Source organism: Oculina patagonica, chromosome 5, assembly GCF_052425735.1.
Source record: "Oculina patagonica isolate OP01 chromosome 5, crgOcupat, whole genome shotgun sequence".
Taxonomy (NCBI): domain Eukaryota; kingdom Metazoa; phylum Cnidaria; class Anthozoa; order Scleractinia; family Oculinidae; genus Oculina; species Oculina patagonica.
Window position 1 is genome coordinate 2289362 of NC_135762.1, and position 4215 is coordinate 2293576.

At 38.7% G+C, this 4215-nt stretch overlaps 1 protein-coding gene across 1 annotated transcript in view; it reads right to left on the reverse strand.

The window, feature by feature from the left end:
* LOC144654761 (cytosolic Fe-S cluster assembly factor Nubp2 homolog) overlaps positions 1-4215 on the reverse strand; it is a 98995-nt gene that overhangs the window by 41612 nt on the left and 53168 nt on the right. The window lies entirely within an intron of this gene.

Sequence of the window (4215 nt, forward strand, 5' to 3'; positions counted from 1 at the left end):
ACGTTTTGAATTTTCAGAAGGGTATTCTTTACGATATTTCGGGCCTTATCTATGGAACAAACTAGACCACAGTGATAGAGAAAAACCTAATGTCACGAGTTTTAAAAACAGTATTGGGAGAAAAGACCTTACACGTCTTATACAAACTGAGTGTAAATGTGACATATGCAGCTAGCTAGCCGATATACATTTTTAAATTTTTAATTTTTAACTCTTAACTGCAGTTTTTATATTTCACCTACTTTTATAATAAAATTTTATATTATATTGTAATTTATTTATTTATTCATTTATTTATCTATGTAGTACGGTTCTTTTTTCTTCTTCTTAGAATTTAAGTGTAAATATTTTAACTTTAAATAGCTTTGATATATAATAATGTAAATAGTGTCCACAATTAGTTTTTTTAAAGCTAAATACTTCAGACACTTTAATAAAGTATTCCATTCATTCATTTCATATGGCCGAGAAGAAGGGTGTGTTAAGAGGGTCGGGGCGCAAGAGGGAAAAAGGGGGAGTAGGGTAAGAGGAGGAGAACAAGAAGTCGCACGGAGTCGGATTTCTTATGGAGACAATAATCTTGTCAACATTTGGAAGTAACGACGAGTAACAATGACGAGTTTGGTCAGCCAGTAAGGGAAGCCTCGAGCCATGCGGCCCATACTGCCGGAGCGTATCCCGGTTTCTTTAGTAGGAATATATCTACTCTCCCCTGAATAGGATGCTAGTCCATCGCAAAATGTCTTGCCTAAGAACACAACACATTGGCCCCGGCCAGGGCTCGAACCCGGATTGCTTGATCCGGAGTTCAGCGCGCTAACCATTAGGCCACCGCGCGTCTCCCTTTTGGTCAACCAGTGCGCTACTTTAAAGAGGGGAGTGAATAGGGGTATGCAAATCCGCCGATCCGTCACAATTTAATGACCAAATCCGTCGATCCGTTGTAATTTAATGACCAAATTTGATTGAAGGATCCGAGAATCCGCTTAAAAATATGCTCTGAATCCGAAATCCGGGCCAAAATATAGTCAAAATCCGACCATCCGTTTTCCTATTCACCCCCCTCTTTAAAGCAGTAGCCAAGATTCTAGCAAAATAGAAGATCAAAAGCCGCAGACAATGATCCTGTTGAACTCAGTAACTCTGGATCTAAAAAGATCTAATCAGCAACAGAATAAACAACTAAAAAAGTCCAAAGATTACTGCACAGCTGATCAGAACGCATATTGTAGTAAACTTTACAATATTTAGAACAGTAAATTTACAGTAAATAGAACTCATTTCATACTCTGCTTCTTATCTTTTTGTTTTACAAGTATTTTACAGTTCTTCTATGAGAAATCTCCCAGGCAACAAAAACAGTTTTAATTGTGATATTTTTAGTGGACAAATGAAGGTCCAAGAAGGAAAACTTTTTGGGGGATGAACAGTCTAAAATTTTCTTTGGAACGGCTGATTGCAGTCACTAGTTTTACCCTCTAGTTTGCAATTGGGCAATAGAGTGACATGAAGCGGCCTAAGGGACCTCAGTTTTGATTAATTCTGAGTAAAACGAACTAACTTTATCTAATGTGACCTCAGTAACTGACCCACACGTGAAAATCTACAAAGAAACGTTTCATGCACACTTTAATCACTTGGGTAAGTCACGCGAGGTTTGGAGCACCGTATGAAATGCAAAATCTTGAAACGCAATGAAAACTCGGCAAAAAATTCCGGCGATTAAAGAAACGTTATAAAAACATGTAAAAATACTAACAGAAAAAGCCGAAATGTTTAAGTACAGATGATTAAATTGGATAAGGTGGAACTAATATGGGCTATAAATCTCCTAACATTGGGGTTGTAACATGATTTTGTCCGGCTTAAAGCAGTCAACTAGCGCAAAAATGCAGTTTATAACTCTCAAGAAATCCTCTTTGCTCGTTTTGCAGTCAAAGATCTGAAAGATTACAGAAGGTCTGAGGGAGTGCCTCGTTTTAACCGCAACGTTTTGTGTTTGTAATTAAAGTAGAAAGGCATTTTTTTCCACGCTTATTGTGACCTAGGCACTCTCAAAGGTTAATGCTTTCGTGTTCCACGGACACGCAATCTTACTATTTTTCCGGTGCTTTGTAACTTTTGTAAACAGCTAAAGATTTTTGAAATGGTACTTAGTTGATGTTGTTTGCTTAGTTATCGGTCAATCGCAGGTCAGGTTTAGCGAATTAGTGCATGGACTGGAACTATCCCCGCCCTCTTGGGTTAAATTTTTTTTACCATTTTTAACTCCTGGTCGAGTTTTAGTAGACATTTTTTCAGACTCTGCCTTTTCTGCTGATCGACATCTTGTAGGCAATTTATCATTAAAATAACTAAAAGCCGACAACTGCTCTCTGCAGAGAATTTAGTGTCGTTTATTAAATTCCTTACAACGCCTTCAAATGGGAGATCAGTGACCTTAATGTCTGTTTTCACTTTAAAACCTCGCAACTTTCAGCCTAATTAGCCAATTCATTAAGATCTGCTCGATCGATGTTGGGCAAAAGCATGTGATTAAGAACTAGCTGCTCTGTTCGGTAAAGCGCAGATTATGGGCTTACTTTCTTCGCTATTATCGCATGGAGTGTTCTGGTAAGAGGGACGCTATCTACATGACGTGCTTTATGGGGCTATTGCACCTGGAGAACGTAGACATGGCGCTCTGTTCTGCAGGATTGGTGTCAACACGAAGAATTTTCATACTGAGATATTTTTAAAGTAACAAGTGATAAAAAACAGTCAAAACTCCGTGCAGGTCTATCTCAGACGTATATTTATCATGTTATCAATGAGCTCTTTGATTCATTGATTGAAAAAGAACAACGCATTGAATAGGGCAACAGCAAGCTTTAGCGTAGTCAATCAAAAACGCTTTGTTTGTTTAGGTAACTGATCTTTCAGAACAGTTACATCAAAGTTATGTTGCAATCTTGCGGATTTTTCCGCTGAACCCAGCATGCAAATAATTGCTTTTCTCGCCGGGAAACTTCTAAATGTCTCGTCTTTTCAAAACTCTGGATTTTATTGCGATAAAATTTGAAGCATCAGTAAAGCTTCAGACGGTAGTCCGCGCCTATTCCGATCCCGCTGGGCACAGATCGCACCCCTCATTTGTGTCAAAACTATTTAAGTCACACATTATTATCAACATTAACGAGGTAAAACACTCTATTGCTATAAATCTTATTCACCTAATCTGCAGTGCTAATGAGCTTGTCTACTGAGTGAAAATCCACCAATAGATGACATCTAATGCGTAGAGTTTTATCTGTAATACCTGAAAGACCTGAAAAGAGAAGGTACGAGATTGCTCGCTTACAAACTAAACTTTGAACCTAATAAAAATGGCATTCAACCCTCGTTTCAGAAGATAAAAAGCTGTGGTTTTGCGGGCGTTTCCAGAACGTTTTGTTACTGTACAACCTAGAGAGTTTTTGTTCTTTCAACTGTGTTGAAACAGCGAGTTTCCCGTGGTGTTAATGAATGAAAGATGCGAGAATTTAGTCAGCGTTTTCCACGTGAAGATAAACAAATAGCGTCAGCGAAGTGTATATCCGCTACCACTTTGGAATTGTTGCCTCGCGCGCGAGACAGAAAATTAATTACTTAATATACGGGAGGGTTTTCCTGTCTCTTGAAAACAACACAAAGCTCCGCAAACAATGGAAAATATCATATTATTTTTATTGTGTTTATAAGCTGAGCTTAAGCAACTTATCTGCTTCGTAACTCTTCAAGCGCCTTATAGCAGATGTTTCTCATTTTTACCAGCATGCGTTGGCGCCGAACAAGAAAAATAGAAATTTCAGGAATCGAAGGGATTTAATCGTCGCCTAATTGACTGGCTCCTTGTTGCTACACGGCGCGAACACAATGAGAATTGAAAAATCGTTTCTCACAGCTCCTTAATGCTAATAAGAGCGTGACAGTTAATTTTGCCAGACATTAGTTAACCCCGGCTAGAATCTGATATTTCCCGAGAGCATTTCCGTTCATTAAGCCGAATTCAGTGGGTATAACAGCTCGGGGCAGTACCTTGAAGCGTGGGTCTATAAAATTCCGCATCCAGGTGGTCTGAGCAAGTTTGCATAATATTTTGCAAATATCGTACGCACCGAGTGCACAGCGAATAGCGGTGTCAATTTGTGGTCGGTCAGATAAAGGTGTAAATTGAATCTTTTTGAGCGCTGATGT